Source organism: Microcebus murinus, chromosome 2 (genome assembly GCF_040939455.1).
Source record: "Microcebus murinus isolate Inina chromosome 2, M.murinus_Inina_mat1.0, whole genome shotgun sequence".
Lineage (NCBI taxonomy): Eukaryota > Metazoa > Chordata > Mammalia > Primates > Cheirogaleidae > Microcebus > Microcebus murinus.
The window spans coordinates 3,474,567-3,498,726 of record NC_134105.1 but is presented as its reverse complement, the minus strand read 5'-3'; the positions used below and the strand labels follow the sequence as shown (position 1 = coordinate 3,498,726).

The following is a 24,160-nucleotide window of genomic DNA, read 5'->3' as shown; positions in this document are numbered from 1 at the left end:
CTCTATTTATTTATTTAGTCAATCACTTATATCAGTATGGAATCATGTATATATATTTTAAACTTTGGGTCATAATCTAATACTATGTGACTTAGTTTGTTGCTTCAACTGTTCCAGCTTTGGCCATCAGGAGCTCTTTCAGGCCGGCTCCTGTATCCCTCTGACATGCCCTCATCCTTTTTCCTTCTTTTTTTTGAGCACTTCCTAATTTTCTGGCATTACAAGATGCTCCAGGTTAATCTCTTATTTCCCCTGTCCCAGCCCTAGAATTGACAATTTCTCTAAGAAGTAAAGCCCTGGTTCCTTTAGTGAATGGTATGTAGAAACCTAGATCTGGGTGTGGAGTGTGCTCACTGGTGTTGGGTATCCCAGTTGCTAGACCCTGTCAATGGACAGAGCTGGGAAATATATGTATAACCACCCAGGTATGCACACATATCTATAGTTATTTCTGTACCTAGCTGTATATATATTAAAATAACCATGAGTTCACACTGATGTCTCTGACTCTAGTACAGCACTGCAGTGCTCATTCTAGCCCCCTAAGGGCATTTTAAACATAGATAAAATGGTAATGACGAGATGAAAGGTACTGTGTACTACCTAGATATTATAAACCAATATATGAAATGCTGAGACGAAACCCTACTGATGCATTAAACCATGGAAAAAGAAACCTATACCTCTAATTTCTGTATCTCAAAAGTATAGGTATAGGGTATAGTACAGTATTAAACAGTATATTCAACTACCTTGTTATACTCTAGTTCTTAGTTATTAGAAAACATATTATCATAGAATATGTAAGTATTTATGTCTTAGAAAATGTAAGCATGAAGAAAAATATACTCATAATCCCAGAATAGCTTTGAGTATTACAAAGATCAAGAAGATAGAAAAACGTTTCCAGTCAATCGCTGGCACAAGAGTCAACGAAGGTTTAGCTGGGGCTTCGCATTCCCTTTTCTTCTGCTGGGTTTGCCCCATTCCAGCCTCTCTGTTGGGGCTGTCATGCGAAGTGTCACACAGCACAGTCATGGGGCATCTTTTCATCTCTCTTTGATAGGGATTCCTAACCTTCAAAGGGACTCACTTAAAAATGTCCCAAATTAATATTCAGTTAAATGTTCAAAATTTCTAAACAATATCAACGTTTTAAAGGCAGACATAATTTCATGAAATCAGACACCCACAGTATGTTCTAAGTTTAGGAAGGCTGGGAGTTGCTGCTGTAAAAGTGGAGAATCCCGAGTGTCTGGGCATCTGCTGTGAGTGAGAAAGTGTCTGCGCCAGGAAATCAACTACTAGCCAGACTTCTCAGCCTCTCAGCACCCAGCTGCACCTACTGCTTCCTGTAGATTTCATACAACTCACTTCAAATCTTGGAACCTAGTTCATTTTCACTGAGCAATACAACATAAGGCAGTTTGTGGCATTATATCAGATAATTTAAAAACAAATTAAATCCCTCCCCTTGGACCCACAAAATGAAACTTAAACTCTTTGCTGTGGCACAGCATCTTTACCAACCACCCCAGGCCACAGCTGTAGGGCTCTCTCATAACTCACTGTTCTCCAAACACACCAGGAATTTTATAACACTTAAACCGTTCAGCCTTTGCTAATGCTAACCTCTCCCCATGTCCACCTGGTGAACTTATTCCTCAGAGTGTGGCTTGCACATTACTTAGTATTATTAATAATAATAGCAGCTACTGAACGTCTACAGTAAGCCAGACATTCTACATGCACTATTTCCAATCCTCACATTAACTCTGAGAAAGATTTTCCTTTTTATGTTGCAGATGAGGAAGCGGAGGCTCAACGTGTTCCCTAGCCAAGGGCATGCCACTTGTGAGTCTCAGGGCAGAGACGTGAACACAGGTTCCACTCCAGGTCTCTGTTCTTTCCACCACACCCGGTAAGCCTTCCGCGTCTCGCCCTGTGCCCTAACAGTACCTGGCAAATGGACGTGTAGTTGTTTTCCTACGTGTCGTTCCTACTAGAGGCTGGACTGTGCGCTTTTTGAAAGCAAGAACCTTCGTCTTGTATCCCTGGCATTATTAGCGCTCATGGAAAGGAATGTTATTCTCTCTTTTAAGCTTCTGGAAGCCAGTTTATTGATGCGGCCATCCAAACGCTGGGGCAAGACCTCTGAGCAACCTCTGCCAGCCACAGCGGACTCCAGTGGCTAATACGCCAATTCGCAGTTTGAGCACCTGTTCCAGTTATGAGAGTGGTCAAAATGATCAGAACCCAGTGGCGCGGGCGTGGGTGCGGGCGCGGGTGCGGAAAGCAGGGGAGAAGCTCTGAGTTTGCCTGGCTGGCTGCCATCTCCTTCCGGCTCAGGGGAGGAGGTCGTGCAGCTACTCGGGCAGCAAAGCTGAGGAACTGTCTGGCCTCTGCACAGACACAAACTGGAATTTCCCAGCAATGTCACTGTTCTTGAGCCACTGAGCTCCACAGTGAAAATACCGCTCCCGTCACTAATGTCTTGAGGTCAGGTATGAAAAAAATATATATATATACAAAAAATACTGCTCCCTGTCGTTTTTAGAGGGTCCCCTTTCCACCAGGGAAATGGGATATTTGGGACACAAATGACTGGCAGCACACTTTAACAAAAGGAGTGCCTATAGTTACAAAGGTTTAACAAGTCAGTCAAGTTACGCTGTTGCATAAACATGAAATTTAACGTGCTAAACAAAAGACATTTCCTAGAAAAGCCTCGGAAAGCGTGCAGGGGTTTGAACGCCTATAAATCGGCTAATGAGTAATACCTGCCAACACGAGAACTTGTCATTACAATTGCCTGAGCTGATCCACTTCAGGTCTTGTTGCCAGAACAGAAGAAAAGTTTTTGCCTTGGCAGGTAAATGAATGAAGAAGCAATCATCAAATACCATCTGCTATTTTAAAACGCGTTATTTGTGGCTCAAGTGCACATGTGCCCTCCTGTTGCTATTTGGGCTGGGAACGAGAGGCCATCTCTCATTCCATTTACAGCCCTTGGCTCCGCTGGCAGGAAGAGCTGATGAGGCAAAAGGAGGCATGACTTGAACTATTTCTGTAGGGAACTGTAATTGCTGCTTAGGAAGGCTCCTAAATTTTTTAGGAAGCTTAGAAAATGAAGTCACTTAATTCCCTCCTAGAATAAATGGGGCCACTAGAGTATATGAAGCTGCTCCTCCCCAGCAAGCCATTTAAGATGTCCAAGTGCAGTGGAAAGGGTAAGGGCCGGACGAAGATAAGGCACAAGCTGTACCACTCTGATTTTCCAAAGCAACGGCTAAATTTAGCCTTAGAAAAAAACTGCCATACTCCACTTTTTAAAAACTCTCCAACTCCATGTACCAAAACACTAGAAATGGAAATCAGTAATTCTTCTTAGGTTTTCTTCATTTGCAGTGATTTTGAATTCGTATTTCTTCTTCTTGGTCTTTGTTTCACGCTATTCAAAAATTCAGGGTCTTAGACATGTCCAGAAAAATCATTTAGGATTTTCATTTTCATTAAAAAATGGCTGCATCATGTCTGCTACTAAAATAACTAAGAACAATCAAGAGACAAAATGTTACAAGGGCAAAAAAGCAAATTTACAATAACTTCTCACTTGAAATCTTTCAATACTGGAGCTAGAAATGCACTGGGAGAAAATCCCAAGCCCATTCTCCAAGAACACTAAGGCTCGGTGGACACGCAAGGGGCTCAGCTACGTCGTCACGCAGCACTACGCAGAGCACCCACGTCACGTAGGAGCCAGCTTTGCTGTCCATAAAATCACAAATCCAACTAGAGCTAAAAGCAGGAAAACTGCAGCTAATCAACGCAAGTACAGAAGAGATTAGGAGCTCCAAGACAGATCCTGTATCTACCTTTGTGGAGTTTACAAAAGAGTAGAATACTTAGGTCTGCTAACTTTTCAAAAAGCAACAGATCGGGAGGACACTGCCTTGACAGTTTCAGTGCACAGTGACAAGAAGAAATATTTTAAACATGAATCGAGACATTCTAAAGCAGTGACAGTGAAATGAATGCAGGAGTATGGAGAAAGCATATTACCACTGAGACTAATGAAGTCTTCAAATGAAAACGTGCTGTACTGAAACCTAGAGACAACGACAATCCAACAGGGGCATGAAGATGCGGTTTAAATGGCTTGCATAAAGGAACGAGGAAAATGAAAATCCCGACACCTACAATCTGCAAAGACTGAAACTACAAAATGCGCAGGAATTGACAGGAGGCATGAATACATTAATTAAGCACCTGCTGGTTGTTCTGTGGTGGCTGGTATGGTCAAAAAATGATTACAATCTTTGGGAGTTACAAGGAAGCATTGGGGCTAGAAGAGATCCATTCCGCACGAGTCTACTGGACACCCACTGCTAGCTGGGACTGTGCTAAGGCGATGGACTAGAAAAATCAAGTTGTTAGCCACCAGGCATACAAACCCTAAGAAAAATATGAGCCTTTACTTCAAGAAACTCAGGCTAACATAAAAGAGGAATCGTGTTAGCTGTATGAGGCCAGTGACTGTGTTCACCCTGGTCACTGCTACGTTCCTGAGGCCTAGCAGAAGGCCTGGCACATACAGGCACTCAATATTTGCTGAATAAATGATTTCATTTATTTGAAATACTAAATGTGACCTTCAAGAAGGACAAGGTACAATACAGGATGCTGCATAGAACAAAATATTTGTTTCTATTATCATTTCTGTGATATGCCTTTTTTTTTCCAGCCAAGTTGTTAAAAGCAGTTTTTCGTGGCCACTTTTTACCTAATCCTCTCAAATATATCAGGGCCTCGACAGCTGAAAACAAACAACAAACAAAACACCTCACTGAGACAAGTACATAATGATGCCTTCATCTGGTCGTTTTCACCTTAGCAGCAGTGCCCCACCACGAGTGAGGGCAGAGAAGAAGGAAAAAGTCAAACGCCATTAAAAAAACCCAACCTGCTACTAAGATGTGTTACCTGGTACCTGGAGAAAAGCCATATTACAGGATAATCCCAGCTGCTTCTAGCTTCTGCTCACAATAGAGCTAGCTTCTGCTCACAATAGATGGTATTTGCCCTCAGATCCTGGTAGTTTTCAGTGGCTGAGACACTGTGAGCTGGGAATTCTGGTTGGAAGAGTCCTTCTCTAGTTTTTTTCTAATTTTCCGATTTCTTTATTTAAACTTGGCATATAAAACTTATGTATTTATTGTGTACGTGATGTTTTGAAGTATATACGCACCCATGGAATGGTTAAATCTAGCTAATGAACAAACGCGTTACCTCACATAGTTATCATGTCCATGGTGAGAACACTTAACACCCACTCTCTTAGCATTTTTCAAGAATACACTATATTGTGACTTACTATAGCTTACCAACAGTCTGCTGTACAACAGACCTCTTGAACGTCTTCCTCCTAACTCTAAATACATATTCTTTGACCAGTATCTCCTCAACCTCTCCTTCCCACTCACCCTCCCCCCAGCCTCCAGTAACAAAGATCCTACTCTCTACTTCTTTGAGACTTTTTCAGATTCCACATGAGTGAGATCATGTGGTATTTGTCTTTCTGTGCCTGGCTTATGTCACTTAACATAATGCCCTCCAGATTCATCGATGTTGTCACCAATAGCAGGATTTCATTCTTTTTTATGGCTGAATAGTATTCCATTGTGTATCTATAGCACATTCTCTATGCCCATTCATCCACTGCTCAAGTACTTAACTGCTTCCCTATCGTGGCTACTGTGGATCATGCTGCAATAAACAAGGGAGTGCATGTATCTCTTTGCCATCCTAATTTCGTGTCCTTTGGACATATACCAAGTGGTGGGATTGCTAGATCTCCTCTAGCTGCTTCAGACTCACCCCCCACACGCTATGCACAGCCTGCTGTCACCAAGGCTCTGCTCTCAGAGCTCACTGGAGGGCTGCCACCTGCATGGGCGGCCCCAGCTGTCCTGCTAGCTTGTCAAGAGAGTCAAGACCCAAGACGTTTCAGAATTATGTATTTTTTAAAACAATGGATTCTACATGGAAAAAGACTTGCACTCCAGATTTCAAAAATACAATATTTTCCCATAATGCTATAAAGTGTTTTAAACACCTGGAGTAAATGTAGGTGAAGAAGTCCTTTCCAAATTAGAAGATGGAAATGTATGTATTTTAAAAGAAGCAGCTGCATTCTTTGAAAGACTGGACATAGTATAGATAAAATAGGTTCTAATATAATTGCTTTAGAATACTATTTTATAGCTCACTATAAGTCTTTCTGACAAATAGGAGATAAAAAATATTTTTTAAAAATTTAATATACCACTTTTAACATTCAGAAATAAAATATTCCTTTAAGGGAACCACCAGAGGTTTAGAAACTTTTTAGTCGTTAATCTCCTTTCTAGTAGTGTCAGGACCCCTGAGAGGATGACTTTGTTTCCTGGCTCCACATGCGGTGTCTGAACACACCAAGGACTGCTTTCCCTCGTCTGTGAGACACTCACTTCCACACCTGGAGTTTGGGAGAAGGTAACCGAAGTGCTACAGCTCCCTCAGCGCCCTACCCCTATACCACAGTAATCTTCCAGTTTTTGCAAATTCCAAGTCAGTGAAACCTGAATGAATGTACACATTACCGAGGGCAGCAATAAAAGATTCCCTTGCATTTGGCAGAAAAGCTAAAAACTTCTAGTGTTTTTCATTAAAGGACATGCAACTTGACTTCATACAGCCCCTGGGGTTGTCCTGTCCTGCTATCCTCACAGAAGCTCCCAGATGGGCTTCTTCAATCATCCCAGAATGTGGTTCGTCTAAGGGTTTAGAACAGTTAAGTAGCAGAGCAAAGGGTTAATACCCAACTCACAGGGCAGTAGGCGCTATCCCCCCCCCAAGCCTCTCCCACAGATCCCAACACATCAAAACTCCTCTTCCTCACTTTGCCTGACTTCCCTTCCGGTCCCGATCCATTATCCCTCAGCCTCCACTTCCCTCCCTGCCCTCGTGTAACTGGTAACAGCCCTGGACCCAGGTTTAGGTGGCTGCTGCAAATACTTGTGACCTTATGATTACGTAAAATCAAGGCTCACGAAAGAAGAAAAGAAAGCTCAAATAAAGGTACCATATAAAAAACACATATTAAGCCCTCCAAAATGGTGAAATATGAGTCTCAGATTTGGCTGAACTTAGCAAGCAAAGCAAAAAGGGAAGGCTATTAGTTTCGAGATCACAACATGTCAGCTGCTTTGGATAGCATGACTTTTTCTGGTATAAGATATGAAAGAAATTTCTCCCATAGGTCCTAATAAGAAGGATGCGGCGATTTAATGGATGTCAACATCCTTGCAGTAAAAGCAATACTGGGTTTCAAATGGCTGCTTGTTGCTGTTAAGAGTCGAAGAACAGCAAAGCACCACTTCATGAAAGCAACTCAGTTAAGGTCCAGTACGGTCCAGCTTCACAGCTCTCTGATGATTTGGTTTAAGTCAGTGGTAAATTAGACTATTCAGAGGAGTACGTGCCTGTTATCTGCTGTTTACTCTTTACTCAACAGTATTTTAGGATCCTGATTTTTAAATCTAAAGGTAGATGAGTTTAATGTTTTAAATTTCTTGCAGGAAAAGCTTTCTATGGTGATGTGGTTTTAAGTTGTTCAGCATTAAGTCACTCTCAACTGATTTCTCTTCTGCAGGTCAGTGGCCCTTCCCTTTTGAAGTCTCTGTACTGGAATGAAATAGCATAGTGTTTTTGTTTTCTCTTCTGTATTTAGGAATGAATGTAAAAGTTTGGCAAAAAGGCGGTGTTCTGCATAGGTAATTTCTTTCCATAATTCCTGGTGCAGACAAAGTAGCTGCCAATTTTTTAACCTATTCAACAATAAACACAAACATCCAGTGACCAGTCAGTCCTGTTTACGACTTGGTGTCTTCAGTGTGCACGTCCCCTGAGGGGCTGCTTGAGCACTGGGCAACATCCTTGTGCTGATAAAAACGCACAAGAGGAGAGAGATTTAAGAGAAACTGGACTTCCCTTCTTGGAAAATAACCCGTAACAATGATTCTTACCCTTTGTGCTCACAGGCTGACCACGATGAAAGCTCTGAATCCTCTAGAAAAACACCTACGTAAAAAAATCTTACATTCAATTTCTGGGGACTCACAGAATCATGGGAAGACCATGGAGTCCAGGCTCAGAGCTATTTCATGAGGATGGTCGACTGAAGCACTTCCAAATGTTTCTACGGAACATTTTCCATGAGATATTGATCAGTGGGCCATAAAAACAAAATGTTGTGTCAAAGATGTTTTAGAAATCCTAGGTGAAACACACTAACTACATTTACAATTCATTAACATGAGACTTTTCTGAACCTTAATATGCTAACTATGCTATAACCTGCTGACAGAGACAGCGAGCTCATGGCAGGTGTATTTCCTAAACGTCTCTGAACCTTTTATTGCGTGTGAGGAATTCTTATAAGCATTTCCTGTTACTAACACTCCCACAGAAGAGTCTGGGAACTAAAACTACTCCTAAAGATATCTTTTTGATATAGACAGTCTCTGAGTTAGGAAATTCTCAGTCCATACTCTTCCTGTCCCTCTCCTCATGAGGTCAGGTGCTACTCCAGCCTAGCACAGACCCCGACAGAGCTTCGTGGATTAACGGTGTTTGTCGCCCAGGGACTAGTGTGGGAAACCGCCTGACCCAACACCTGTTCCCTACTGTCTGCTTTCTTCCCCAGCAGGAAGAACGCCGTCCCGGCTCTCACTGCTCAGGGCCAGTCGATTCCACTTCAGACAACCCTAGACAGACACCATCACCTCTGTCACCTACATTCCCCTTTCCTTTCATTGTTCTAACTCTTCAACATACTGCAGAAAGCTCTCTCTCACACTGTCTTTTCTTTGTTCTATTTGGGAATAAAAATGAAATTGTGATCAAAATGGACAATAATGTTAGGGTTATGTTATCAAGAAACTTAAATTACTCTCTCTGGTTTTATTCTGAAACATCAGAGAGCTAGACTTTGTATTTTTAGAGAACTATTTCCTTATTGGTACATGATATTTGTACATATTTATGGGGTAGGTGGGATATTTTGTTACGTGCATAGAATGGGTTATGATCAAGTCAGAGTATTTATGGTACCATCCTCAAGTATTTATCATTTCTATGTGTCGGGAACATTTCAAGTCCAGAAAACCATTTTGAGTTCTACCGTATGAATTAAGAATCGTCATCAAAAACATTTCCATTTACTGATGTTATTTCATATTTTTTTAATTCAAGCAACATCATTTAATGTGAGGTTCACTGTTTCACTTGTTTTGCAACAGATAAGTGTATGTTATAACTGACATATTGTGCAAATGTAGTTCAATGTTTTATAGTATGAACGTGATAAACATCTGCACACATTTTCATTGTTTTTCTCCTGCAAATGCAGAGTATTATGGGTTCAAAAAGATTTTTGTTCTCAGGCTATCCTGGGAACTTACCTACCATTTATTGTCATGTTTATTTGGGAAATATTACTCGATTGATTTATAAGCTTTTAGAATCATCAGTTTTAAGCTAGGCATTTTTATCTTTTACATTATTAGATAAAACATCTTTCACATACATACAAAAAATGCCAGGGGTATTGATTCTGGCCAGAATGGAATGAATGGTTTCTTTCACTAGAAAAGACAAAAAGATATTTAAACAAATTCTTTGTTGATTAATCCAAACCACAGGGTGTAATAGTAGGTAACTGAATCACATTTCCTGAAAAAAGTTCTAGGGACTATTGGTACCCATTTAAAGATTCACTAAAAGGTGATGCGTTTTGGTTTTTCCTTCTCATTTAAAATAGGACCATGAGAATAAAAACATGGAAAAAGGTCTTATCATGAGTTACTGTGGTTTCAGAATGGCATTTTCTTCAGGAATATGACAATCAAGTGTGAAGTAGCAGTTCCTTCACAGTATGCCCCCTAGCATGCCCCTCCCTTCCCTGATGGGGCACCTTGCTTCTCCTTCAGGGAGTGCAATGGACTGAATGCCTGTGTCCCCCCAGTTCATATGCTGAAATCCTAACCCCCAAGGTAGCAGTATTAGGAGGTGGGGCCTGTGGAAGGTGATTAGGTCATGAGGGTGGAGCACTCCTGAATTAGAGATTAGCGCCCTTATAAAAGGGAGCCCAGAGACCAATCTTGTCCTCTTCCCACCTTGTGAGGCTACAACGAGAGGCTGGTAGTCTACCTCCTAGAAGAGGGCCCTCACCATGCTGGCACCCTGATCTTGGGCTTCCAGACTCTTCTGTTGTTTATAGACCACCTATCTATGGCACTTTGCTACAGCAGCCCACACTAAGACAGGGATTATACCCAGTTTAGGAGGTGCTGACCCAAAGAGTCTTTGAGTCCAGGAATGGGTGTATGACAGTACTACCTTCCCTTATTCAAGTGATTCAACACATTGCTCAAGTCGGGCCAATAACAGATAGAACATTCCTGGAACTACTGGGAAAGAAGAGCTGTCTTCCTATAGACGTGTTAATTTGGCAAAGCCTGGCACTCTGTGGGTCATCTTGCTGCCACACTGGGAACCCCTGCTGGAGAATAAAATCAACATAGAAGAGAGGAGAGTCAAAAGAGGGGGAGGTTCCTAATGATATCACTTGAACATCTAGAACCAACTGTACCTGAAGATGACATTAAATCTGGACTTCCTAACAGTCAATAAATTCCCTTTTACAGGTAAGCCAGTTTAAGTTAGAGTTCTGATTCTTGTACCTGAAAGAGAAGTCTAAAGTCAATCTATTAACTGGAATGTGAACCCTTTTGCTAAATAAGTATCAGAAAAGTTCTGCTTCAACTTACAAATAAAAAAGATACTTAATATCATTAAATATACCTTGTAGCATACAAATGTCCTTAGAATTTCTCTCTAACACATGGGACAGAGTATGATAGAAATAAACTGTCATGTTTATTTGAAACATTGATTCAATGTTCATCATTCAAAGAAATCAGACAAGAAAAGGTACACTGAACTCCAGCCTAGCAGGAGACCATCTGTTGTTGAATTATACACATACAGAAGTATCTTAACTCTTCCAGGCCTTAAGTGACTGCCAAATGCAGTGTCACAGTAACAGACACATCCCACAGAGGACAATCACTATAGAACACCGGAATTGAAAGAGGATGTAGGGATTATTCAGTCCAGTGGCTTTCAACTTTTTTTGACTGTGGCCCACAGAAAGGAATAGTACCCAGTACACACACACATAAATCTGAAATAAAAACTTCCCAAATCAATACTTACCCTTACTATGTGCAATGCAGTCTGATTTTAAAATCTGATGTTGATATAACCACATTGACTCCTGAACCATTAATAGGTTTGGAAAACAGGTAAGGGACTGAGATCCAGAGATACAAAGGAAACTTTCTCGAGTAGCAGAGGTGACACAAATGCCCAGCACCCATCCTGCTGTATTATATGAAAGAAAACAGCTTCTACCAATACACATTCCTAAATAGTAAGCTTCTGGCTAATCTTAAGCAATCTGGGAAGATAATTCAAGTGTCAGGCCTAGCTATTTTATACAGTACAGTGTCCAGGATTTGTAGGGCTACCTCAAGATCACGTCATTGAAAACTCAAATCCACCAAGGACCTTGAACTGACCTGAACAGGACAGCGTGTGGAGTTTGTGCCTAAATTACCAACAGAAAAGACTGAACTGAACGCACAAAGTAGGATCAGGTTTGTTTTAGGACTGAAGAAACACACAGTCATTACATTCTTCTCACTCCATCCAACAAGTAGCATCTTGCTGTAGAATCTCTTTCCAACTAACAATATTTATGAAAAACTCCAACTCCCAGATTTCATTATGCTAGGCATAGTAGGGGAAGATATAATTTAGGAGCCACCCCCAAGCCCCAAAGAGCTGCTAATCTAAATCTGGGAAATGAGAGGAAAAGCTTCATTAATGAGAAACCTGAGTGAGGCTTGGAGAACAAAGGAAGGATTTACTATGGAGCATGGGGCAAGGGTGAGTGCACCAGCCTGACAGCCATCTATTGAGAGTTCACGCTGAGTGGCTGTGGGGGGAGGGGCAGGCCGAAAGAGTGGGATCAGGTTTGGATGACGGTGAAAGTCAGGCAGAAGAAAGTGGAAAAAAAATGAGAGAGAGAGACTGGTTAATTTTAGTAGTTGGCAAATATTAGTTCAACATAATAGATAAATTTATTGACGTTATTTACCATATTTTCCATACTGTAGTTTATCATCAGCACTTTAACTCATATAAACATTTGCCCCTGGAGCAACTCCTGTGCTGTACCTTCCTCCAATTAATATTTAATTATTAGTTATCATTTGCTTAACAATCAATATACAGTTGGTGCTTTAAAAATGAGCTGACTGATCTCCCCATGTCCTATGTCTAAGACTATGCCCTATATTCAACGCTTGAAAAACAGTATAAAATTAAGCAAATTATAGGTAGTGCCATAACACTTTCAAAACTAAAATTCCAGTTGGTACAGGGAAGGAACTTTACTGAGATGAAGCATTGAACAAGATCTAATTGGCATCACCTCCCTGTTTCTTTTAACCCACTATTTACAAAATATCATACCATGGTTTTTGTTTTTGTTTTTAATTTTTTTGTATTTTTAGAGACAGGGTGTTTCACTCTGTCACCCAGTCTGGGGTGCAGTGGCACGATCATAGCTCACTGCAGCCTCTGACTTCTGAGCTTCAAGTGATCCTCTCACCTCAGCCTACAGGCACACACTACCACGCCTGGCTAATTTTTCAATTTTTTTGTAGAGACTGAGTCTTGCTATGTTGCCCAGGCTGGTCTTGAACTCCTGGCCTCAAGTCATCTTTCTTCCTTGGCCTCCCAAAGTGCTTGGTTTACAGGCCTGAGCCACTACACCCAGCCCCATGCCGTGGTTTTAATGAGTCACTTGTTTTACCGCTTTGGGGGGGGGGGGTGGAGAGAGAATAACATAGCTATTTCCTTATGAGAAAGGCATTGCCTTGTCTGTTGCATTATCCCAAATGTAGGCGTATCAAAAAATAGCAAAGAAAAGGTGAACAGACTTCAGAGCAATTCATTCAAGAGGAAAAGACTATAGGAGCTTCATGATTATGAGTGCCAATATCCTAAGATGAGGTGACAATACCCATTTGTGTCACCTAATGGGCTAATAAGCTGCTAAATGTTATATATGACTAATATTAACATGTAGTCGTTGATATAATTCAGTATATCTCATCTGGACTTCTCCCATCCTCTCTCAACATTAATTGATGGCTGCTAGACCTTACATGGAATATAAAAACATTCATTTTGTGTAGGGGTAAGACAAAATTAACCACACAGTTTATTCTACAGTTGCCAGAAAACCTAGAATGCAGTGCATGGCCTACACCTAGAAAGTGTGTAAGATTTTATAAAATGAATGTTCTTTACTAACTTCATTAGTATCCCCATTTCTCTTTCTTGTACCTTCACTTTCCTTTTGCCTAATCATTTCACCTATTTTTATTTTATGTTGCTGCATCGTAATCTGTATCTTGGTAAACTCCCTTAAATCACTTTTTGGAAAAAGGTGAGATGTACACAAATAAACTACCTCACACATGGCTGCCAAAAGATCTGGCAAAGGAATCCATAACTGAAATTAGCTCCCAAATGTCAGGTTTATACACTGTGACAGGATGCAAGTTGTTATTTAATAACTAAGACTTGGCACCACTCTGAGAATCTCCTCCTTCTGAAAAGATCAATGGAAGGCAAATATTAAACCACTTTAAATCAGAGAAAGCACAATGAATAGTTGGGAGAAGGGGTGCGGAGAAGGGGCAGGGAGGGAAAGAAAGAATAAGACTTCCAGGAAACCTCTGTACCAGCTAAAGGACTGTGCCAAGTTTAACAAAATAGTCTTTACTGAACTTTTGGTGTGATACCTAAAGATGTGTTTTATATAAGCATATTAACAATCATCCTTAAATGTTTAAAAAGGTAGCCTACAAACACAGTTCTGCAACTTCAGACATTCACAACAGCAATGATCTAAACATCAGAAAAATTATGATGGTTCTCCAAGCAAACTCCAGGTCCCCCCAAACTTACATTTCCTGCACTGCTAGAAGACAGGTGATCTTGAGTTGAGCCAGTGAATCTTAGCCTTCAATAAGAGCTTTACTCCCAGAAACTTTCAATGTCAACCAATTCTTTAACTTTACTATCTTTCTCATAGGAAGTAAAGAATTCTCAGTTCCACCTGTTATCCATGCTCTGTACTCTAGAACAGTCCAACATGAGTACAGCGCAGCAGTGACAGCTATTTTAGACAGGAAGGCCCCGCTCAGTCCTAAAGAGAAGACTCAAGAAAAGCCTGAAATAACATGTCTGTGAGTGTATCACAAAAGCAGAAGATTTGATGAAAATCTTTAAATAATACAATGTTCTTAACCACTGCATTAAATACTATATTTCCACTTGGATTGTTCAGATTATAATCAGGATGATCTAGTCAAGATCCCTTAGGAATTCACAGCAGTTCCTTGCTTGTTTTCAGTACTACACTAAATTTACTTGGGAAGTGCATATCCTGTTAGTAAACGCTGTTTTCTAGAGCATCGGCTATTATTACTTTCTAAATCTAATACAAAGAAAATGAGAAATACAAACTTATTTATTACTATCTAATTCTGGTCTTAATAACTATTTTCCTCTAAACACACACCACAAAAAGTGCTACTACTGATTAATGTATTTCTGGTTGTCAGATTCCCGGGCACTAGTTCATATAACGCATCTTCTGCAGAGAAATTGTCTGAACAATTCCCTTAGGTAGTAAGAGAAAAACACTGAGGTATAGCCAAGCATTTTACCAATACGTGACAAAACTTGGTGGGGGCACAATTTAGGAATGTCAGGGTTTGCCTCACTGGTGGGAGAAGTGGAATGCATTCCCCTAAACAAATACACGAGGCGCCTCTGTAGTTATCCAAGGGTCCTTCTCCCGTTTTCTGAGTCTGCTTTCGTGATTAGATACTTCAGGTTGGCCAACAGAAATCAGAGCAAGTAATACTGCTCTGGCAAAATAGGAAATGAACTTTAAAACTGTCATCATTCCCTGGTGAGGCAACTGATTAAGAAGATAGTTTGCAAGAATATTATCATTTCAGAAATTCCTTCTGATATCTAATTTGTAAAGAAATTGGTTTTGATGTCTGCAGTTATCTACGGAGATTGAAAAAGTCTCAAACACCCAAACACCATCAGTGCCACCCCTGACGTTGTGCAACACCTAGAAACCCAATCCTGAGAGGCCCTAAAATGCGAGAGGGCCACCGTGAGCATCTGTTCCCGCCCACCTGCGTGCGGCGGGAAGAAGCGAGGGCTACTGGCCTTTCCTGCATCGGTCTGCAAGTAAGCAAAGGTCTCAGGAAGTCCCTCCAAACCCGGTCTTCTCTTCACTTTCGGGACTGCACCAGAAGGCAAAGGCAGTCCCTGTCACCCACAGCCCAGCGCAGGGCTGTCCCCGCACCTCTCCGTGGTGGGAGGGGGCACCCCATCCCCAAAACCCCAGGTGAGGAGGGGCCTCGGCAGGAACACACCCGCTGGTGGGCCGGGCCCTGCGCGCACCCTGAGTCCCCGCAAGGCCCGCGCGCGCGCGCCCCGACGCCGCCCAGGCCCCGCCCGCGCGCCCCCGACACCCTCACTCCTACACATAAACACGCGCGCGCCCTCAGCCCGCTCAAGAAACACACCCCCGACACGCGGGCCCGGCACGCTCGCGCGCGCACGCACCTAGGACACTCACTCCCCCGTGTGCTCCGCGGACACACGTGTCGCACACCCTCTCCACACACACACCCCTGCCCCCATGCACAGCCCAAGACACCTGCCCCGCGCGCCCCCGCATAAACACGCGCGCCCCTGCACACCCTAGGGCGCTCCAGAAACTCGGGTCCAGTCCCCACGCACACTCCCCACTCGCTCGACGGACACGCGTGGCTCACACTCACTCCCAAACGCACCCTTCCCGCACGCCTCGCACCCGCACTGCTCACGCTCACGGCCCGTTCACTCGCTCCAGAAACACGCCCCCCAAGGCCCGGTCCCGCGCACACTCACGCACCTAAACACGCGCCCCACGCGCGCCACAAACACGCGCGCTCCACGGCCGCCCTCACACGCAGTCGCCGCACACTCGCTCCGTAAACACGCCCGGCCCGCGCACGCCCTCCTGGCCCGCGCCCCCACGACACGCGTGTCCGCACACCCACGCCTCACACGCACTTGCCCTCGCCCCCAGGCACGCGTGCTCCCCACGCCCCCGCCCCGCCCCCGCCCCGCGCGCGCCCCCGCCAGCCGCCGCCCTCGCCCCGCACGCGCCCGGCCGCCTCGCCCCTCCGCCGCCGCACACTCACTGGGACGCGGTGAGCACGGCTGCCGCCCGGTCTGGCTCGCGCCGAGCCGCCTCTCCCTGCTCCTCCGCCCCGCCTGGCCCCGCCCGGCCCGGCCCCGAGTCCGCTCAGCTCCGCACGCCGCAGCTGGAACGACTTGCGGGGCTCCGGGTACCGCTGTCTCCCCGCCACTGCCCGAGTGTGCCGCCCGGGCCAATGGCGGGGCGCGGCGGTGAGCTCACCGGCCCCGGCCCCGCCCCCCGGGCCGCGCGCACCAATCAGGGGGCGCCACGTCACCCGGAGCCGGGCAGAAGCAGGTGTGGGGCGCCGAGCCGCTGGGCGCGGGGACTGCGCCGGAACTGCGCCCGAGCCGCGCGGCGCCGCGCTGGACGGTGGGGGCCCGGCCGGAGGGCGCGGGCGGAGCGCGGCCCCGGGGGCCACACGCGCCAAGCCGGGGGGCCGTGGCCCGTCCAGCCGCCGCCCCTGCGCCCCCGCTCGCTCGCCCTCCCGCCCGGATAGGGGAGGCCGGCCAGGGGTCGCGGCGGTCGGCTCGAAGGCAGAGACGGCTCCGTGCCCGACGGCCGCGCCCGCTGCCCCGGCCGACGGCCCCAGGAGCCCTGCCCGATGGCCCGCTCAGGCCGCGCGCTCCCTGCCCCGCGGAGCCGCCCGTCTCCCGGCGCCGTCGGGTCTGCCCGGGGCCCCACGTACCCGGGCTCGGCTGCCTGCGCGGCCTCGGCGCGCCCTGCGGCGGCGGCGTCTGCAATGCAGCCGCGGGAGGAGTCGGCGCTGCGCAGCGACGGGGGAGAGCGGAAGGCTGGGCGGGAAGGAGGGGCGCGGGGTGCTGGGCGCGACGGCCCAAGGAGCCCGGGTAGCCCCCAGGAGCCGCGCGGGCACAGAGCAGGGCAGGGCCAGGAGTGCGGAGAGGCCCGGGGCGTCGGCCAGGGTGGGGCAGAGGATGGCGTGGCAGGGACCGTGACAGGCAGCTCCCCTAGGAGTTCCGGGGAGCCCAAGGCTCTCCATCTGGGCGATGCAGCGCTCGACCTCCTTAGCTGGAGTTCTGGGGTCTCTGCTCACTCCTCGAGTCTAACCTCAGTGTCCAAAAGTTCTAGCTCCAGGTTTGCTCACTTGGATGTTTCTGCATAATATCCTTTTACCTCTGGCTACAATCCCAAATCACACCTCTCCGTGAAGGCTCGCAGCTTCAGCTCTGAGCAGCCAGCCCATTTGGACACCACTACCCTTTCCCTATAACATTTGTAGTCCTACCGTTATTCAGTTGACACCCACCCGCCCAGCACAGCCTTGCACATAGAAAGTGCCTGACCCAAACAGACTTACAATGAGGCTATCTCTGTTCTTTTCTTTATATTTTCAATAATTTTAAAATTGACTATGTCTCCTTTCTGCTATCTGGGTTAAAAAGAGTCTGAAAGATGGGGGTGGAGTCTCTTTTTTGACCCTACCCAACACACATGAAAACAACCACAAAATTTTGCACAGCCCTTAAGCCTGTACAACCAATAGTGAATCGCTGGTTCGAGGCCAAGCAAAGGGCATCCCAGGAGGCTGGGTCCTATCCTGTGCCCACACCTCTGAGCCAGGGAAGCAAGCAAGTGTTGTATGGTCTCACTTGGGGGCTGGCCACCAACTCTAAACCTGAGCAAGTCCATCTTCTCTTCCAAAGCCCACCCTGGTAAAGTCCGAACACCCAAACATATTTACAGTCCTCCTGAATCCTTGATATTCCCACCCCCATTTGCTTCTACCTACCCCATGTCACCACACAGGACCTGGGTGGCTAGCAACTCTGCTTATGCACCTCCTCCCCTTTCTCCACTAGGGAAACTCCTACACATTCAGTAAGGTCGGGCTCAAACCTCACCAGCCGCTATGGCTCCTGATACTCTCAGAAGAACTGAACCATGAGCATCACTGTATTTGTGGTGCAGCGTACGGTTAGTGCGTTCTGTTCATTCCTCCGGGAGGCAATGAAAGGGTAGTAGTCAGGGACACATGGGCTCTGGAAACAAACTGCTTGGGTTCAAAGTCAGATTTTGCCACTTGCTAGCTCTGTGCCCAGCTCTCGTGTCTTCACATCTAAGGGGCGAGAATTAAATTAATGCACAGAAGTGAAGTGCTTATACCAGTGCCTGGCACACAGTGTACATTCAAGGTAGCTGTTGTTGCCAAATTTGCTAAGTCAAGGTACCTTGGGGTGGTGAGTAGCGATTGGTGGCTTGGGGGGTAGGGTGGCTTTCAGGTTTTTGGTAATGCTTTGCTCTTGACCTGGGCACTGGTTCTAGTCTGTGAAAACTCACTGAGCTGCATCCTTATGACATGTGCACTCTCCCCTGTGAATATCACACACCAATAACGAGTGTTTCTGAAAGTTAGTTCTTACTAGCTAAGGGAAAGAAAGCGCTACTTTCCTGAGAACAGGGAAAACGTCTAATGCACCCTGGCAGGGCTCACTGTAGTGCACAGCTAATAGTTGCTGAATTGCTCTAAATGGATTGTGAGCAACAGACCAGTGAGGACGATCGTGAGGGCCAGCAGCTGCTTTTATGCTCTAAAGTGCCAGGCCTCCCCTGATGATTGGGATCCAGGGTCAGGGTCAGGGGTCCAGACCCCAGCTAAAGAGAAGGAATTTCCAGTCTTTCCTCTCTCCCTCTCTCTCTCTCTCTCTCTCTGGGAAGTTCTTTTTCCTTGTTTTGTTTTTTTTAGGGGCAGAGGCAGGGTTCGTCCCTGGGGGTCCCAGTTGTCTGAGGAAGGGGCGTAAAGGGAAGCCCCACGTCCACTGTGCAGGTGACACAGGTGAGGTCATGGCCAGTGCAGCACAGGAGGCACTGGCTTAGCCCTGCTGATTGTGTTGGGGCCTGCAGGCTTGAGCTTTCTTTTCAGACAACCTGAGGTGCCATTTCTACAGTGGGAATGTCCCCTCTCTATTCCCATTCTCCTCCTGGAAGGCCTGCCACTCTGAGTCTCCATTGCAACACAGGAGCAAGACACCTCCTTGAGCCTGATGTGTGGAAAGACAGACAGATCGGGGGTGAGGTGATCTGGATGGTTCTGAAAAGAGCTCTGACAGCATGCTAGAACCAAGGGCCCACATGTGGCCAGTCCTTGTATTTGTGTTCTTTTGTGCCAAGTTAGAAAATGAAAGGGTAAGGCATGCATGTGATTTAAGCAAATTATTACATTTGAGCTTTGAGTGTACCTGGGTCGTTTTTAAAATAGAGAACAAGAAAACTTTACTCAGTTTTGAGTCCATTTGGCAGCACCCAGACCAAGTACAATTTTTGTCCCTTAAAGCAGATACAGGAAGTTGTTATGTCAGCCCTAACCTCTGCTGATGGTCTCATGATGACCCACAGGAAGGACCCTGTTGCTGATGAGAAAGAAGAGAACTAGTTTATTGGATGCCTATTTTCTGCTTGCTGTTATGCGAGGTACTCACATACACTGCTGCTAATTCTCCTGCATGTAGGATATTGTTTAGAGCTTTGGTCCCCAACCCCTTTTAGGAACTAGGTTGCACAGCAGGGGGTGAGTGGCAGGCAAGTAAGTGAAGCCTCATCTGTGTGTACAGCCTCTCCCATTGCTCGCATCACCACCTGAACTCTGCCTCCTGTCAGATCAGCAGTGGAATTAGATTCTCACAGGAGTGAGAACCCTACTGTAAACTGCGCACGCAGGGATCTAGGTTGTGGCTCCTTATGAGAATCCAATGCCTGATGATCCTAGGTAGAGCTGAGGCGGTGATGCTAGCTCTGGGGAGCAGCTGCAAATACAGATTATCATTAGCAGAGAGGTTTGACTGCACAGAGACCATAATAAATCAATCGCTTGCAGACTCATATCAAAACCCTATCTGTGAGTGGCAAGTGATGATGTCATAATAATAGAAATAAAGTACACATTATTGTAATGTGCCTGAATTATCCCCAAACCACTGCTTTCCTGATTCATGGAAAAATTGTCTTTCATGAAACTGGTCTCTGGTGTCAAAAAAGTTGGGGACTGCTGGTATAGAGGATATGACAAAGTCTTCAAGAAATCATATAACTTGCCCAAAGCCACACAACTAGTAAGCAGCAAATCTGGGTTTCAAGTTCCAGGCCTATGCTCACTCTGCCCTACTCCAAGCACCTAAAAACTATTACCAACAAGTAGATACCAGTTGTTTAAGGAAATTTCTACAAAGGAATTTTCTTACAATAATTAAAGTTTGTGATGCATGACAGAAAGTCCAAATCAGCTTATTTCATCACATTTCAGTATACTCCAGGGAAATAATGTCATAATATTATATGCTGAATATTTCTTGTCATTCTTGGGTGTTTTTTTTGCATTGATCCAAACCTTTTGAAGTTAGATGTGACCATGTGACCTTCTTTGACCAATGAAATGTGAGTAGAAAGTGACATGCATCATTATAGATAGACGCTTTAAGAGCCAGTGACTTGCCCACCACATTCTTTCCCCCAGCCCTGGCAACTGTGACAGCTTATTTATGTGAAGAAGTAGCCTGTACCAGCCTAGGTCCCTGAGTGACCATGATAAGCAGAGCCCTCCCTACCTACTAGCATTGCACTTGTGGCATAAGTAAGGAACTACTGAAATTGAATTGTTAAGAAATCAGATATGTTTCTGCATATATCAACTGCCAAGAAAAGAAAAAATAATTCAATAGGATTTTTCTCAAACTAAGAGACAAAGTGAAAGTAAGTGCAAGATGCATATTCAGTGTATCTTTAAGGCATAAAGAGATAAACACATATACTTAAAAACCACAAGTAAGGTGACAAGGCAATTCAATGGAGGAAGAATAATCTTTTTAACAAATGGAGCTGGGACAACTGGATATCCCCACGTAAAAGAAAGCAGTTGGACCCTTACCTCATATTATATATAAAATTAACTCAAAGTGGATCAAAGACTTAAATATAAGAGCTAAAACCATAAAACTCTTAGAAAAAGAACATAGCAGTAAATCTTTAGGACCCTGAATTCGGAGATGGTTTCTTAAATTTGATATAAAAAGCACAAGCAACCAAAGAAAAAAATAGATAAATTGGACTTTATCAAAATTTAAAACCTTTGTGGTGTCAAAGGGCAACACCAAGAAGTGAAAAGACAATTCACTGAAAGGAAGAAAATATTTGCAAATCACGTATCTGATAAGGGACTTCTATCTAGTATTTCACAAAAAGAATTCTGACAACTCAAAAATAAAAAGCAAATAACCCAATTTATAAAATGGGCAAAGGATCTGAATAGACAATTCTCCAAAGAAGATATATAATGAGGACATGAAAAGATGCTCAACATCTGAGGAAAGCAAAGTCACCGAGGAAATACAAATCAAAACCACAATGAGATACCCACTGAGTGACTATAATAAAAAAGACAGACAATAGCAAGTGTTGGCAAGAATGTGGAGCCAGTAGAGCCCTCATATGCTGCTGGTGCATACAAAATGTTGCAGCCACTTTGGAAAACAGTCTGGCAATTCCTCCAAAGGTTAATTGTAGCATTAACATGTGACCCAACAATTCCACTCCTAGTTATATATCCACGACAAATAGAAACAGATGTCCACACATATGGACACTTATTTGGTGATAAACACGAATGAAGTACTGATACATGCTATGACCTGGACGAACCTTGGAAACATCATGCTAAGTGACAGATGCCAGCTATGGTACAACATGTCGTATGGTATCATTTGTAGGAAATGTCCAGAACAGGCAAGTTTACAGAGACAGAAAGTTGATTAATAGTTGCCTGGGAGGTGGGGTGTAGTGGAGGGAAGAGCTGGGGAGGAATGCAGAGTGACCGTTAAGGGGTTACAGGGATTTCTTTTTGTGGGGGATAAAAATGTTCTAAAATTAGTTTTTGATGGTAACTGCACAACTCTGTGAATATATTTAAAAACTTTGAATTCTATACTCTAATTGGCAAATTGTATGGTATGTTAATTATATTGTAATAAAGGTGTAAAACACACACACAAAGAAGAAAAGAAAGAGAATGAAGAAGTATAGAAAAGAAATTAATGGAGTTAACTTGAGCAAAGAAGACTGACCGACAGGCAAAGCTTGGCCAAGGCCCCTCCCTGCTCAGTGAGCCTGAGTCCAGCCCCGTGTGGGGTACGGTGGCAGGTGGACAATCCGGATAGACAGGGCCCTGCCCCGTGGCTACTCAGTGAGGAGACCAGGTTGATGGGGTGATGAGGGGTGGCCCCGAGTCACGTGATGGTGATTCCAGGGCAGGAGGAAGTCAGCAGGCAGGCTGTTTCTACTGGTGAGGCTCGTGAAAAAGCCAGGGGTGAGTCCCTCAGATTCTGCTGGCCGCGACTGCCTCCTTGCCAGCAGGGGATCCTGGAGAGAACGGCACCCTGAACTTGGGGTTCTCCTTCCAGATCACAATGCTTGGCTGACTCAGGGGCACAGGGGAGCTCTGCAGAGAAGCCCCACCATCTCCAGCTGCCAGTGTCCTTGGGCAGGGCCCCAGGGCTGTCCAGGATGAGGGAGGTGCTGAGCATGGGGTGCAGGCTCCTGGCCTAGGGTCAGCAGCCTGGGCTCTGGTTCCAGTTCCACAGTGAACCAGCTGTGTGGCAAGCTCCTTTCCCTCCCCCTGCCTCAGTTTCCTCCTCTGTAAAATCAGGTTGGACCCCAGCCTCAACACAATCCTTTTGAAATTCCTATTTAATCCAAATCTGTTTTTACTGCTAAAGCCATGTAGAGGTGGTCACAGTGCATTTCCCACATGACCTGACACAGCAGGCGCCCCTGTGCCTGGGCTGCAGGGGTATGGATCTGAAATGATTCGTTCCATGAATGCACCTGGGTGAGCGAACCTGGCTGACCCACAGCATCGAGAGAACTTATACACAAATTCCTGTCGTTGGAGCCACTGAGCTCTGGGTGGGTCGTTATGCAGCAGTAGATAACTGGCACAGTCAGTGACAGAGGGAACGGTGGGGAGGAAAGGCGTGTGCTACTAGGACACACCAAGATTCCTATCAGCCTGGGAAAGGCTGTGAGCTCTAATCTGGAGGGAGGAGAGATGCATTAGCCGTCAGCCTGAGAACCTGCAGGTTTCTCTTAATGGATGCGATGCAGACAGAGAATCCGAAGCAGCTAGGTGAAAACACCTGCAGCTCCTTCTCCCTTGGTGGCTTATCCAGGCACATGCCTAGCCCCAGTATGATACATGAGTTGGATGATAAAATACATATCTATTATTTGTATTAAAGTAGGGGGAAATGCAGGGACAGCTCTGCTCTCGAGGGGCAGCCTAGTGCCAAAATGCAGATCCTCTGACATCTATTCAGCAGGCGGCAATGAGTGGTAACAAGGCACACGGCGGCCTTAGTGTCTGAGGCCCCAAGTTTGAATCCCCAGCTGTGTGGCACAGGACAAGTCACTTGACCCCTCTGAGATTCAGGTTCCTCTTCAGTAGAATGGGGACAGAAACATCTCCTGGAAACACAGTCGGGATGAAACTGGAAAGTGAATGTAGGTGGGTAGCCCAGGGCCTGGTGGGTGCTCCGTGAGGGCTCGGGGAATGGAATCTGGAATGTCATGATCACTTTGGGTCCTACTGTCTTTGTGATGTGCTCTGGGGTCTTCTAGAGTGGCAGATCCTTTCCCACCACGGTTTACTTCCGACGCTGTTAAAGTGAGCTTGCCTTCCCGAGCGCATGGTAGCTCTATAAA

General features: G+C 45.3%; 2 protein-coding genes and 1 long non-coding RNA gene across 39 annotated transcripts in view; 1 reads left to right on the top strand and 2 right to left on the bottom strand.

Annotated features, from left to right (window-relative positions):
• The window catches only part of LOC105886097 (uncharacterized), a 53,822-nt gene extending 39,461 nt beyond the window's left edge, over positions 1 to 14,361 (top strand). Inside the window, exons 5-6 of one of the 2 annotated variants that reach the window (XR_012912810.1) lie at positions 1,806 to 1,921; positions 14,276 to 14,361. This is a non-coding gene — a long non-coding RNA (uncharacterized LOC105886097). Of the gene's footprint in view, positions 1 to 1,805; positions 1,922 to 2,102; positions 2,295 to 14,275 lie in introns of those variants that run through there. The other variant, XR_001160953.3, reaches the window with a different exon arrangement.
• CAMTA1 (calmodulin binding transcription activator 1) overlaps positions 1 to 24,160 on the bottom strand; it is an 857,123-nt gene that overhangs the window by 38,086 nt on the left and 794,877 nt on the right. For 7 of the 36 annotated variants that reach the window (XM_075993595.1, XM_075993598.1, XM_075993609.1 and 4 more), the window contains exon 1: positions 16,458 to 16,628. The exons of the other annotated variants lie outside the window; for them this stretch is intronic. The gene's annotated coding sequence lies outside the window, so the exon portion shown is untranslated. Of the gene's footprint in view, positions 1 to 16,457; positions 16,629 to 24,160 lie in introns of those variants that run through there. 36 annotated transcript variants of the gene reach the window in all.
• VAMP3 (vesicle associated membrane protein 3) overlaps positions 1 to 24,160 on the bottom strand; it is a 312,645-nt gene that overhangs the window by 48,874 nt on the left and 239,611 nt on the right. The gene's annotated exons all lie outside the window — the stretch shown is intronic.